At 39.9% G+C, this 14,753-nt stretch overlaps 1 non-coding gene across 1 annotated transcript; it reads right to left on the bottom strand.

Annotated features, from left to right (window-relative positions):
- Nucleotides 1–12,662: 12,662 nt before the first annotated feature.
- trnaf-gaa lies at nt 12,663–12,735 on the bottom strand. The gene has a single exon. It is a non-coding gene; the product is annotated as a tRNA-Phe (tRNA).
- Nucleotides 12,736–14,753: the final 2,018 nt, after the last annotated feature.

The following is a 14,753-nucleotide window of genomic DNA, read 5'->3' on the forward strand; positions in this document are numbered from 1 at the left end:
GATTGTTGATGCTAGGAGTTTAACTCTCGCGAGTGCTGCTATCCAAGAGACTCGGCAATATCAACATCCACAAGGTAAAAATCTGCAAATTTCTCCACTAATCTAGCCTAAAATAAACGCAAACTCGTATCCTCGCGGTATCTGGGGTCAACTTGGGGTAACAAAGTTTTAGCAGTTTCAAGGGAGGGAGAGAGAGAGTCCGCAGAGTTGCTGTTACGAAGTGCCAGTAGTCCATACCATGCTAGCCTATTACTGACTGGACAACGCGCAGCTATATAGCTTATCGGTATATGCAACCGTGAAAGCCCTCGCGATAGGCCCAATGTAGTGGCAGAGTGAGTATGCAGTTGTGTGGAGGGTGTACAGTAGGCAATGTGTGTGTGAGGGATGGAGGAGACAGAGAGATAGCTATGTTGTTGTTCTGCCAAATATTATGTATAATATGCCGCTGTGAATCCGCAGTCAAGAAGAAGGCTTTTATTACGAGGGCTGGAGGTTCCAAAAAACATCCATGAAGCTGGGAATTAATTTTTCTTATTTTTAAATTATCCAATTGTGGTGAGCATTATTGGTGGGCTTTTTTATAAGGGTAGGCCTGTATTGCACTAAAATGATTCAACCTTTGAAGTTTTTACAGTTAACATCAAACTGTGTAGCTACTTAAAGCTACAAAATCACATTGTCATAGAAATGATAGAGGCGAAATTTCCACTAGGTTTTATGAAGATATTTTATAGATGGGCTGAACATACATCAAAAGAAAAAAAAATGACATGTCCAAAATGATTAACTCACCAACAATATTTGTTGTATGGTGTATACCAGGGATCACCAAATGGCGGACAGCGATCCGAGTCGGACTGTGACGTGATCCTATCGGACCCAGACCATAATAGCCCTAATTTAGATTTTCAACGTAAGATTTCAAAGTTATGCTAAATGTTTTGTTGGTTAGGATAACAGCATTTACTTCAGGAACCATCATTTCGCTTGCTGCTACTCAGCCAGTGAAATCTGTGAATTCTGATAAAGTCGAGTCAGTGAGTAAAGTAGCCTACTATGGGGAAGAAACTGAAACGAGCGAGGAGAGGAGACGGGACGAGAAACAATCAGATGGATATCTAAGTTAACGATAAGTAAGTTATTTTCAAATCATCGATTGCTCAAAGAGGAGGAAGCTAGACAGCGAGAACAGAGCTTTATATACCACGCAAAACTGTCACGTCTGTAACGCCAACTAGGCTAAATATGGATGTGACAGTTTTGCGCAGAATTGCCCTGGACCTCTTCTATTCTGAGACAGGCGATTTTTAAAAGCACCAATTTGAAGCACCTCTACTAGACAAAGCATATTGAGCAAGCATAGGGTAGGCTAGGCCCATTCAACAGTGAACTGAGACCACAGAATATTTTACGATTTAAGAAGGCAATACGATTGATCCACCACAATCTAGTTAAGCCGACATGCATTCACTGCCCAACAACGTGATGTTCCTGGGTTTCCAGGATTTCGGGTCAACATAAAAAAAAACTAAAAAAATTAAATTAAACTTGCTGATTAATGGGTTCAAGGAACCAGCCTTGTCTCAGCTCAAATTTTATTTTAAGTTCACGTTAAGATCTTTAAAATAGCCAAGGCTACTCAGTTTTTCTCCCCAATCACTCTTTTTATCTTGCCTTATTTCTCCTCATTTCGAATATTGCCTTTAGGCTACTTATTTTATTTCACATTAAACATTAGGCCTAGGCCTACAATCTTCTTGAATTTCCCTTGGGGATCAATAAAGTATCTATCTATCTATCTATCTACAACTAGGCTCCATCCATCCATCCTAATATTATATATACACAGTGGCGATTCTAGACATTTTTAACAAGGGTGGCACTAATGAGGCACTGATTCAAAGGGTGGCATGAGGCAAATCACAACAACTCTGGTCACATTACAAGTCAGCACCAGTGCTGCATTCATTGTTTTGCACTTTATAATCACATCACCAAAAGTAGGTTATTGGTTTTACCAAAATAATTTGGCACTATTTTTAAACTACAAACCTATAAAGTATTTTGATACAAAATATGATGCCATTTTTTCCCAACTAAATAAGAAAAAAAATGAAAACATACTATTTTGTATTTTACATATATGTATCAGATATACTGCCTATCCCTGGCTGTTGGCTGCAGCAACTCAAGCTAGGTAGTACTGATTGTTTTGTGTTTGTTTTGTGTTTATGTTAGTTTTGATCCAATTTGACAGCTTTGCTATGTTGCCCATTCAAAATTTCTACCAGCCCACCCAAATATAGTAGCCTAGCCTAGGTTAGAACCAGCCCTGCATGGAGACATATTTTACGATAATAATGGAGAAAATGTTGGCAAAACTTTAGGTTTTTGTTAACGGAATCTCCTGACCCTCATTCATCTATTTGCGCAACAGCCCACATTCTGCCTTCAATCCAGAGACAAGTGAAATAAATGTTTTTTTTTTTTTTTTTAAAGCTTTTTTGTTAAGCTTACACAAAGTTGCGTTTTAAAGAGTATTTCCTGATCAGGAAAACCTTTCGTTCCGCAGTTCAATTGTGCCGCAGGCCAATAAAGGCAAGTGTGTTTGCCACTTACATTTCTGACGTCTGACACTTCACACTGCTGCAAGTGCATCAAGAAAGGTCCCACCTTACACCATGTTAATGGCCAATCGAGACTAGGATTTGGGGTGGCCAATCGAATCTCAAGGGTGGCCTGTGCCACCCGGAGCCACCCTCTGGCTCCGCCTGTATATATAGCCTAAACATTATGATGTCCGGACCTTTTGCTTGAGGAAATTTTCCGCGAACGACCTCGCTGAAGATTAATTGAATACCCCTGGTGTATACTGTATTTTGTTTTTGTTCTTGACATTTGTCAGTGTCTCTTGAGTGATCAGAGCTAAATGTTTTGGGCTAATTTAGATGTAATATTGAGTCATTGTCTTTGATTTACCGGATTGACCCTAAAGCACTCAAAGGACAAATCCGGTATGAATTGATCCATAGCTCTTGTTGGAAATCACTGTGTGCTGTTCATAGGAAAAAGAAAATGTGGCACAGCCAATTCTGAGTTATGGACAGGGAAGTATAGCCCAGAGCCGTATAGAAGTACTTTTGGTATTCCTGACATAATGCAGGGTAGCCGCTGGGTCTTAAAAAGTCTTTAAACGGTCTTAAATGTCATGTTCCTTAATTAAGGTCTGAAAAAGTCTTAAATTCCGTTGCCAAAGTCTTAATTTTTTAAACGAAGGTCTTCAATTTTAATTAAACTAGCCTGCAAGCAAGGTGAAATGGGGGAAAAAACTAGCCTGGCGGGCCATCCTATATCATTGAAATGTATAGTCTGGAATCGAGCCATTCACCTCGCTTAATCCAAGGGGCGGGCAGAGAATTGTCTTTCAAACTGCCTAGGCATGCAATAAGCCAGCGCTACGACCATATCCATATCCTGTCGGCAAAACGGCAAATACATCCTTCTTCGAAAGGAATGACTTAAGTGCATTGTGTTGCTCAACTTTCAAAGAAAAGCACAAGTCCAACTCCTCCAAAGTTGACGCCAACGCCGATTCAAACAACCGCTCTTCGTTTGCCATAGCCACCTTCCTTGTTGTTCACTGTCGCAGGACTGTCGCCATCCTGTTAAGCCCTTTAAGACTCTCTAACAAAATAGAGCGCTGTGATTGGATGACGCCCACGCAAGGCCAGCCAATAGAAATCCCTATGGTTTGATACTAGACGGTACAGGCTGAGCAAATTAATTTTGCCCGCTTAGGTAAAATCTAGATTTCTAGGCTCGGAAAAACAACAACAATGTGAAAAATTCAACAGGGGGTTGATTAACGTCAGAGATCGTCTAATTTAGTGTTGCACGGTGCACCGATACTACAAAAGTGTTGCAATAGCTATTAGCAGTTGTCACAATACCTAATTTTATTAGTATCAATACTTTTAAGAATGACCGTGTTCTTGTTTGTGTGCACAAGGCATGCTTCTAGTGCCTCCTCCCCAAGCCTGTGGCTGTGCGTCTTTTCTCCTCACACACATATGCTTAGCTGTCGTGCCATAAACAGCTAGACATGGCTGCTAGTTTAGCTTTTAAGTGATTCTGTGGTAACACATAATAATAGGCTAATATCAAGTTGATTTGCTCACTTGCACCTCTCATAACCTACCTAGGCTATGAGATGTACGTAGGTCTACTATTGGGTTTAATGTCATTTAGAAATAGGCAGCGCAACCTTTGCAAACTTTTACATCTGGAGAGAGCTCCTTGCTAACTAATTCTGCTAGCTCAGGTCATGTATGTCATTCGTAATTAGTGCTAAAATCATTATTGAACATGATCCCTTCTATGAACTTGATAGTTTTTTATTTACATTTATTTTATCTAATGACAGACAACAATGAATTGCATCCACATATCCTTATGCATTATGTGCAACTATTATGCACTAGCCTAAAACCGTGAGACTGAAGGCTACAGTAATTACTCAATATTTTTAAAGTGACAAACACTCAATTACACCTAGGCCTACACACCACATTAAAATTTGCCTTGGTGTAATAGTTTAAAAATAAATATTAAGTATTCAAATGACTAAATATGTTTAGCAATTAAGCAGATTAATAGTAATTATGCAGATTAAAAAAATACTATACATTAACTGTACACTTTATATGAATTCAAAGGTATATGAAATAGAAACATATGAAATAAGCCATAATTTTCCGTGTGTGTGGAAAGAGTCAAGCAGAATCTAGGATGCCCACTGGTGTGAATGATAACACTATATTCAATATTACTGATGATGTCAAGGTGGTCTGGGCCCCCAAATCAAAAATACATTTTTAAGAATTATCGAAGAAGTATCGAAATCGCTATTATTGATGTGGTATCGGTATCGAAAACAATAATTTTGGTATCGTGGCAACTACACTAGTCTAATTTCTTAGGATATGCGCAAACAATACTTTGGGTTTTCGCACCGGCAGCAATGAATCAACATAATCAGTCGAAAGGAGAGGACAGCACATCATGGGGAAGTGTTGTTTTAATTGTCATTATGGATTTGATCTGGTGTTTTACAACCGCATAATGGGTGTGATGTAGGTCTTAATTTTCATGTAAGTGGTCTTAAAAAAGTCTTATTTGGGGTGGTCAAACCTGGGGAAACCCTGTAATGGAAAGAAGATACCGAAGGCTTTTTTTTTGCCATATTGAGTCAGCTTTACTTTCTTGTCCATAACTTGTCTAGGTTATGACACATTTTATTGTTCTTTGTCCTTTGACAGTGCCTGGTGAGCTCGAACAACAAGGCTTTGAATCAGTTTACACCAGATTTGCCCTTCAATGAGACTGTGTGACATGTTCCAGCAATACTCATCACTTAAACCTCACTGATCACAGGAGAAATGTTCCTGTTGAAACCCACTATCAGAACTAAACAAGGCAACGCTGCATTTAGTTGTTATGCGTTCTGACTATAGAGCCAGCTCCCAGATGACAAAAAAAAATTGCCCAAATTACTTTTTTTTTGACATCAGGACTCTGAACTAAACTATTTTCAGATGCCCATTTTTTTTTTACACTGAATAGGCTTAGTCCAACCAAAACAAGGTTTTGCCTAGTGGTAAAATGGATAGGGGTTAATCCTAGTCTGACAATACAGTTTACTCACTAGATGAGGTGAGGGAATTCAACACACTTGTTTAAGCTTGACAAATATATCAATACAATCTGTTTTTCAATTGGGCAACATATAGCAAATGTGAGTGGTAGCTATCACATCCCCCATTCTGTGTTTAAGTGATTAATAAGGTGTGTCTGATCTTTGTGCTGTATCAAAATTCCCACAGTTATGAAAGCAGACGGTCAAACAAATGTCTTACTTTGTATTTTTGAGTGGCTCACAAACTAACAATGTTCTATTTTCTGCTCTTCTCTCCCTCCTCCCTTTGGTTGGTTCCACCACCAGGATAAAAGACTCAGATTGACCAGCCCACGCTTTCATCCACCATTGTACACAGTATGGCACGCTTTGGCACAAGTTCAGTTTGTTTATGTTATTGTTTATTAGTTAATTTCTCCATGTTGTATGATTTATAGATAGACTTAAATTGTCATTGTGCAGTTGGTCCGTACAATGCAATTTGCTTGTGCAGCTTTTAAAAATAATACTCACATACACACTCACAAAAAATAAAAAAATAAGAATACACATTATAAAAAGAACATATAATAGCATAATAGTTGCATTGAACAACTATTGCATAATAGTTGCATTGAACATATCAAGGCATTAACATACTTCCATTGCTTGAAGTCCATTTTAAAGTGCAACTGTGCAAGCTCCCATTGCTTAAAGTCCATTTTTAAAGTACAACTGTTTTGCTTTGTTTTATAAAATAAAAGTTTGAAATGCTATGGAGTGCCCTATTTTTTGACCCTCAAACTGATATCTCAATTGTAACTCCTACTTCTCAACAGTTTCTCATTGCAATGTCTCCTCATTTGCTCTATTATTTCTCCTAAGGAAAAACAAGTTGCAAATGAGACTACACTCAAACATATAAGAGATCTCCCGTATTTCTCCTGCTTCTCAAACTAATATCTCTTATGTGACTCCATCTGCTCTATTATTTCTCCTAAGGAGAAACAAGTTGTAAGTGAGACTACACTCAAACATATAAGAGATCTCCTGTATTTCTCCTGCTTCTCAAACTAATATCTCTTGTGACTCCTACTTGTCTTATTGCTATGTGTCTCATCTTTTGCTTGTTTTATTTCTCCTAAGGCAAAATTAGGAGAAATAATTGTGACAAAAGTAATACTTAAATGATCCTTAAAAGAGAATCACCATTTTGCCTCCTTAGCAACAGATGGGATACAAATGAGAAGCAAAAGTTTCCTCTGGGAGCGGATTTAATAGCAATTTAGCCCACTATCCTTCAACAATCGTGAATATTTTGTTAAATGCATATGCAGAGGAGGAGCAGCGGGCTCGTTACGAGAGAGAGCGGGCGGGGCGAGGAAAGGCTGTGTGAGTAATGTGCAGCTCAATGAAATTATTTTCTTATCTTTAATTTAAATAGTAGGCCTACAACATACAACATCAATGTGTGGTGGCCGGTTTTGATTTCGTGGTGCCCAGCCACAGATTAGTCAACGTATGGCAAACACTGAAGGTGTAATTAAAAATATTTAGCAGCACACGTTATGCTTGACGAATCGACGCTCATATTTTGCGTCGACGTCATCGATTATGTCGCGTTGTCCCAGCCCTAATGTGTGCATCAGTGTACATACTACAGAAATGACAGCCCTCTTGGAAAAGGTCTCCATCTTGATTTTTTTATTGGCCATCCAGTTTTTCCAAAAAGCGGCCTTAACAGAATATTTGTGGGATATTTTCTGTATCACTTTTTGGAAACAGTGGCAATGAACAAAAGACAGGAATGGCAGCCGTCTTGAAAAATGGTTTCCATCCTGAATTTTTGAGTGGCACATATATGGTGGATTTTCATGATTTAAAGGGATGTAATCATGGGTTTTCATGTTTTAGAAGAATGTAGTCATGAGTGTCATAAGTTTTTATGTCACTGCATGTGCTGTGAGCAGGGTGAGGTCATTGTATCTTGTGTAGGCCAGACCAACTATCAGAGGAGTGAGGTGAGTGGAAAAGTACTGGGGGTACCAGGATGAGAGCATCTCCTCCTTACATGGTCAAGGGAAGGGGGTGTTATCCAGCTGGTGAGCACCGGACAGGACGGAGTAGGAGGCTGCTGTGTCTTATGATTTAGGGCCAGTCAGATAAGAAGGCCCTATTTCCCCAAATTGGAAAGAACCAGAAAACCTCTATTTTATATATGTTTCCTATGCATTAGACAGGTTTGCATATAGTTTTATGCATGATGGGAAGATGGTTTCCACCAATGTAAGCGACCCTGCTTAATGCTGATTGGTGAAAGGTGTTTTTGGGGATGACGTGAGAGGGTGGCACTTCTCGAGGGCCAAGGGGTATAACATATAGTGTATAGCCCTCCGTAGGCAGATTTCGTCGGGGGCCCCAGCTGATGACATCTCCCTATTGCTTTGATGGTTGGTCTGGACTTTGGTTAGGCTGTACTATCATTGCAATATGGAGAATAAAGATAAACAGTCTTCAGAAAGTCTTCTGTCTACATTGTCTCCTTCGGACGCCTTGTTCCAGAGTGCTAAATTACTAAATAGTCAAGTGGTAATTGTTAATTGGAAAATTGGATTCGGAAGTGGACTTTTTCCACGACACATACCTTGAGTGTTCCTTTAAGAGTATTTCTGCCTAATTTGATGCTTGCATCACCATTTGAACAATTAAAATGATTTATATTTAACAGGAACCGTGGCCATCTTTAAAAATGGCGGCCATCTTGAATTTTTGAGGGACAAGCATCTTTAACATTAACATTTCCTTTAGAGAGTATTTGTATCAAATTGTATGTTTGACCGATAAACTCTGACTTAACACCAAGTTAAACCGTTGCCAATGAAGAGAGAGTCCGTGAGATTGAGCATTTACTGACGTGTTTTCTCATTCAAAGACATACGTGTTAACAAGTGCAAAATACAAAACATTCAGTGTGTATTCTTACAACAATGTAGCATAACTTTGTTGCTTTAAACAATGTATCTTTATCCGGTAAGCACGGCATAAAACCAAAGAGTAGAAGTAACGAGGCGAAACTGCAGTTTTGACAACAATTGCTAGTTAGCGCTGCTGTCGCGCTTTCGCCATTTTGGACTGATCATGCCACTAGGCAGATCTACAACAAGTTTGACAGAAAGACTTTACAATGGATTTTTAATCTACAACATAACAGAACGTTTACTTTCCATCACTGTTCCCTCCGGACTGTAAGTCTACTTGAAAATACAGTATGTTTAAACTGGAAAGAAAATAGACGGCCATCACTTAGCTCAAGCTACATTAGCCAGCCTGTCAACTGGAATGAGAGGCTAACTAACTAGCATACATATCAGCAAGCGGCAAAACGATAATTTAATCCTTTCACGACGAGGGACATACGTTGGATGAAGTAAATAGGCTAATCTTACATAGCCTACCAACTTCATTTCTCTCAGAAATCAATCCATTTTCTTAACTGTAGGCTACTTTACAATCCCCTGCTCAGCTTCGTAAATCAAAGCACCAATCACCACCCCTTTTGTTCTAAAATACTAAAACAACGATGTTTTTTAATACCTCAAAAATACCATTTGATAAATTAACCTTACATTTTTGAGTAGCCATAGGTGTGTAGATTTGAACCAAATCTGGTTTGGTTCTTACCGGGGCTTTTACGGTCTGAAATATCCGATTTTAAAATATCCGATTTTACCACGCTCGGAGTTTAGTGCTGGGCTGGTGGGTGCCCATTTCCATCTGTCAAATCTTTTGTAAGCTAAATTATTATGAATAAATATAGCCTTACTCATCATATTTTGCATTTCTCAACACGATTTATGACAGTTGGGGAATTCAGGGTATGAGAAAAGGTAAGATATCTGGACCGATATCATTAAGTTCTATGTTAGCAGTAACTATGGTAACCAATAACATTGCTATGCAGACCAAATACTGAATAAGGAGAGGTAAATAGGCCTTATTCTGTCTCTTATTTAGACAGAAGTAGCTGTTGCACTGGTGAATAGATCACACAAATTCCCATTGAGAGACTGTAGGCTATAGCCTACTGATAAGCTAGCTAGCAGGCAAACTAACTTAGCTTAGTTATATTATCACCATTTTTCTTTTTTCTACCTGTAGGCTAACAAAAAGTTAACCCTTTGTTCACGACCTGCTTAAACACAGCGCATAAGATAGGCTATATCAATCACTAATAAGGTCGAGATTTCGCTCAAGCGTCTGATGTTCATAACTTAAATAAATGCAAATTGTAGGCCTAGGCTAAACACAACCGTGCTTGACACTATTGTATCGTTTCCATGCAGTCAAAAACTCCCAAATTGTCCTGCTTGCCTATGTAAAATGCATATGACCACAGAAGTTCGTTTTCAAAAATCATTAGCCTATACACGAATCCGGCGAAACTACCGGAAGTAAGCGGGCACCATTACTGAGCTGTTGCTGGGTAACACTGCGCCAGTGCCTCCTATTGGATTCGTTGCGTCCACTGGGATAACAGCCCGCGATTTACGACTGTCTCACTACTACTTTTATAATGTCGAGTGGGAAAACATGTTCCGTTTTCAATTGTTCCAATAGCAGCAATAAAATTACCAGTTGGAACAAAAAAAAAAGTGAGATGCACAAAATACCCTGGGTCGACTGCCCCTGTCTGGTACCATACGGTACCAACGTTACCATACGGTTTGCACAGATAGCAGTTAGCTGTACCTTACCCTTTCCTTTTGAAATGTGAAAATTAGATAAACAATGGTCACAAATGAAAAACATGAATTTGTTTATTTGATATCCATTCATTTATTTATTGTTGCCAAATGGACAGATATTTTTATAGTTTCCTCGTTAGCTAGCCTAGCTAGCATAGTTATTGCTGAAGTTAGAACTACAGTAGTTAAGTAGATATAATATCAACCTAGTCCCAATTATGTCTTCATTTCCTCGTTCTCTACTCTAAGCTATTTTCATAAATAATCTGTAAAATCGCTTGTACCTTCATCTGTGATCGGAGGCCACTGTCTAACATCATCAACCCAACAAGCCATACTGCCTGGGTGTAGCTGTCATTGAGGGTGCGTCATCACTGAGGTTTGTTTACATACCAGTAACAGCTCAGAAATGGCGTCGCCACAAGATGGCAGCCTCCACAGAACGCTCAGAGCCCGTCTACGGAGAGCCTCCCCACTCTATTAATCATATACAAACTGAATTTGGCTGCATTTCACCACAGTTCACCTAGATGGCGATCGCGGGCGAGTCCAAAATACATGGGGTCCTATGGAGCTACATGGCTACATTTATTGTTTTCACCTATTTATCAACTGAAACCCTCAGATTTTATTTTATTTTTCGCAAAATGGATATGGATTATCAATCAAAAGTGAAATAATCCGGGAGTCATGTCCTTTCGTTTTCTAACAGGTTGGGTCGTTGTTGCCCATAACACGCTAGCATTGATGCTATGCTATGCTATGATCATGCTAATGAATGACGTCATTGACACGTTTGAAAGGATTTTTAGAACAATTAAGTGACTTTAAAAAATATAATATACTCAACCAAGTGTATTGTCTTTGTCTCCTCTTTCGAATACAATATTCAAATTACTTGAAAAAAATTATATCCCGAGAAAAGTGGATTTTGAGGGGTACAGCTCCATAGACCTCCATTCATTCTGGACTCGCCCGCGAGCGCCCTAGATGCAGTACCACACCGGAAGAGTTCCGAGAGTGAAGGTTCTCCCAGAGCCCGTTTACGGAAAGCCGGATCACTCCCTATTAACTCCATTGTACCTGCAATCTGTTGCAGTTCCGCTAGGGGCGATCACGAATAAGTGCAAAAACAATGGGGGTCTATGGAGCTAGACAGCTAAATTTGTCTCCTTCACCTGGTTGTCGTTGAAAAATCGAAGATTTGATTGTGGTTTCTGCAAGCTCACTATGGATTATAGGTCAAAAGTTGAATGAACGAGTACTTACGAAAAGTGGATTTGAGGGGTCCAGCTCCATAGACCTCCATTAATTCTGCACTTATTCGTGAGCGCCCTCATGTCTAACCAGAAAAAGAACTGCAACCAGTTCAGAAACCGCAGAGGAGGCAAAGCTATTCAGAGGTAAGGTGTAGTTGCAATTTATCGAAATTCGGTTTGTAAATAGTAAATAGCCTACTGTTACAGTAATGGAGTCAGATTGTTGGCTTAAAGGCTAACATTAGCATTCTCTAGCAACTTAGCCTAGGTTAGCTATGAATTCAGATATTTTTAAATGGAGTTCAAACTCCTTCAATAATGCATGACTATCGTGATAAATGGTAAGGAAATTATTTGTGTGTGTGTTTTATCTACTATTTCCCATGTCAATGTTAAGTTTTTGTGGAAGCCAACTTTCACTAGCAATCATTATCCTAACTAGCTTATCCCATAGATATAAGAGCATATCCTAGCACTGTTAGCCATACATACTTGCTAACTTCCCTGAAAGGCTGGTTTAATATCAACGGTAGTGCAGGAGTAGTAATTATCCTGAACTATCTGTCAAAATAAGCCCCGCCCCCTGAAACGTCATAAATCACGTCATAACCACGCCTCCTTTTTATGCAAATTAGCCACGTGGTTGTCACCACGTGTTGTTTGTTATTGTTTTGTGAGTCATGTGACAGTCATGTGACTGGTGTCAAACCCCTGGGCAGCCATATTGGATGTAAAGTCATGTGACAGTCATGTGTCTGGTGTCAAACAATGCCACGCCCCCTCGGTATCCATATTGGATGTAGTGTCATGTGACAGTCATGTGACTGGTGTCAAACCCCTGGGCGTCCATATTGGCCCCCCAAACCCCCATGTGTGTTTTGTGGATAATGGGGAATCAGATAAACTTTGTAAGAGTTGTATATGTTTAGTGGTAAATGGGCTAAATACAAAAAAAAAAAAAAAAAAAAAAGAAAATGGAGTTGCCGGAACCCGGATTCGAACCAGGGATCTTTAGATTTTCAATCTAACGCTCTCCCAACTGAGCTATTTCGGCTGCAGGGCTTCAATGGTATGCAATGCATCCTACTTTGTAGGGGGGTGGTGTTTTGTCCGGGCATGTCTCTGAGTGTGTTGTTTGAGACCCCTTTCATGTCGGGGGTCTGCCTACTACCTACGTACACTAGTGCTAATAACATTGTAAAAGACCTGTTTATGAGTAGTGACGTCTGTATGCAGACACCTGGTTATCTATAAACCCTTTTGTAGTGGGTGTGTTTTGCCCCGGCGTGTCTCTAGGATTGAGATTATAAATGCTGTGGGCGATGTATGGCTATCATTGTTAGCAGTGATTTTGAACAGAACTTACCATGGCTGACATGATTGAATCGGCAAAATCAAAGAGACGGATCACACTCACCCCTGTTAGCGCTAAGCTATCGAATCCTGAAATGACTTATGCACCGCAAAGGAGGAGACCTGAAACTTTTGTTAATTTTCTGAGTAAACCTAATGATGGCGTGGAATACCAATGGTTGTTGAACGATGGGCGCATCGGAGGCTATGTTTTTGACAAGGAAGATCGCAGTGTGAAGCTATACGCATTGACATCTCATCATCAACATCTCTAAGTGATGTTTTCAAAAAGGTTGATAGATTGTTCAAATGGAGTGCTGGTTTGGAAAGATACCAGGGCGTCAAGGCATGTCTCTTCCAGACGTGCCAAGATGATCTGGAACTGGCCAACCATTGTGAAGAAGCCGCCCGAATCAGCCCCTCGTTCATGAAGCTTAAAAAGAGGTTTTCATAACGAAGGGTTCCTTTACTCTCAGAGCTGTTGTGAACATCATACAATGTCTCTATATGTGGATGAAGTTGAAATGACTGAAAGCTTTGTTCGGCCTGATGGTGTGGATCAAAGTTCAAGAAGTATGTTTCATCAAGAGGAATCAGTAATTGAACAAGAAATGATACATTATGACGTGGATTACTTGTGTGAGAGATTTGCGAAGCTAACTTTGACGGATGATAAAGAGGATGTTAGAGAATGCCATCTTGTGGATGATGACGCCCCTGTGGGTGTACCTCCTACCGGTAACAAAAACGACTCTGAAGATAAAGGAGAGGTCACACATGATTGGGTAGCGGAGAAGTCGCCGCCCTCCAGACTACACCCCATGAATGGTTAGTGGTTGTATACGATCACACCAGCCGGATCATCGAGACGTTCAGAACTGTCGTGATGCCTTCAACAGATGTTAAAATGACTGATACGTGTGTATACTTTCAAAATACCTGTGGTGGGGTGGGCATGATGGATTCTTCAGAAGACTTAGAGATTGGTGTGTCATTAAACCCTGTATCATCAGCAGATGGAACCGGGGCTTCTAAAGCTACTGGTGAAGACCTTGTTGGTTGTTTGGCAGAGCTACCTCTTGGACTTATCAAGGCCTGTGTGTGTATTACACTGCAACACATCATCACGCAGAAGTTACAGGAGGACTGTTTTGGATGTCAAGTAAGCCACCCCAGCCAGATTCAACATTCTTGCCTCTTTGAACCAGATGCATTACTACTTCCAAACAAATGTTGAGGATATAAAACATCGGCTATACAAAAGACCACTACTGCAAAGCGTGAATCATCTATTGGGACATTACGGCTATCAGACCCATCCCCAAAAAATGTGGGGGTCTGTAGAAGCTATCGTCTACGAATTAACAGGGGAACCATACATCTGTGGGTATTTACACACTTTCAAGGAAAATCACATAAAGGATTGTGATACAAACGTTATTCTTGAAACTCTGACATATTGGGACAATTAGCTGTAATGGGGAATTGGTGCTGTGGTTCAGGCCCGCCAAAAGAGCGTGTGAAATATGAGCTAACAGCCTTACTGTGTAATGTCATAGCAGACGAATCTACATGTTATGCAACTGATATTGCTGTACCTTACCATCGTTTTAAAGCCTTAAAAAATCAAATGACGCTTGCTAGATCATTGTCTGAAGAATGGTCCGATCTACTGAATATGGGATCCTCCGTTAACAAGGCGTATCATGTAACAGTGCA

The sequence above is a fragment of the Alosa alosa genome, chromosome 22 (genome assembly GCF_017589495.1).
Source record: "Alosa alosa isolate M-15738 ecotype Scorff River chromosome 22, AALO_Geno_1.1, whole genome shotgun sequence".
Taxonomy (NCBI): domain Eukaryota; kingdom Metazoa; phylum Chordata; class Actinopteri; order Clupeiformes; family Clupeidae; genus Alosa; species Alosa alosa.